Raw genomic sequence first — 856 nt, 5'->3', positions numbered from 1 at the left:
TCCAGAATCATCTGTGGGGGGAGAAGAGTAGAGTGATCAGGATAAAGGCAGCAAGGAGTTAGAAGTTGGATGGCTATGTCTTTTTTTTTGGGTCATAGACATTATGAGTGAGGACCACAGTCGGCCTACCCCTTGTAGTTGGCCAGTTGCTTCACCCACCATGTCAAGAAAGTGCTTCATTATATTACCCTCAAAGACCCTAGCTTTTCACACAGTGCCCTCCTTCAAAAGTGGAAGTAATTTAACCCTACTCCAAGATTTACAGCATGGAAACAGGCCCTTCAGCCCAACTTGTCCATACTGTCAATTTTAAAATCCTCAAGCTAATGCCAATGCCCCATATCCCACAATACCCATCTTACCCATGTAACTAGCCAAATGCTTTTGAGATGACAATTGTACCTGCCTCTAGTAGCTTGTTCCAGACATTCACCCTCTTAAAAAATTGACCCTTCTGTATCTCTTCCCCCTAAACCTATGCCATCTAGTTTTCTATTCCAAAAAAGGTAGGAGAATAGAGAACCCTACAGTGCAGAGAGAGAGGCCCATTGAGTCTACACTGACCACAAATCCCATCCAGGCCCTACCCCCATATCATACCCACTAATCTCTCTAACTTACACATCCTAGACACTAAGGGGCAATTTCTGAAGAATCAACCTAACCTGCACATCTTTGGGAGAAAACCCAGGCAGACACGAGGAGAATGTGCAAACTCCACATAGACAGTGACCTGATCCAGGAATCGAACCCAGGACCCTGGAACTATGAAGCAGCAGTGCTGCCCAAATATTAAGAACACAAGAAATAGGAGCAGGAGTAGGCCATCTAGCCCTTTGAGCCTGCCCCGCCATTC

The sequence above is a fragment of the Carcharhinus amblyrhynchos genome, unplaced genomic scaffold (assembly GCF_965287045.1).
Source record: "Carcharhinus amblyrhynchos unplaced genomic scaffold, sCarAmb.v2.hapA scaffold_69, whole genome shotgun sequence".
NCBI classification, from domain to species: Eukaryota; Metazoa; Chordata; class Chondrichthyes; order Carcharhiniformes; family Carcharhinidae; genus Carcharhinus; species Carcharhinus amblyrhynchos.
This window is presented reverse-complemented; position numbering follows the sequence as displayed.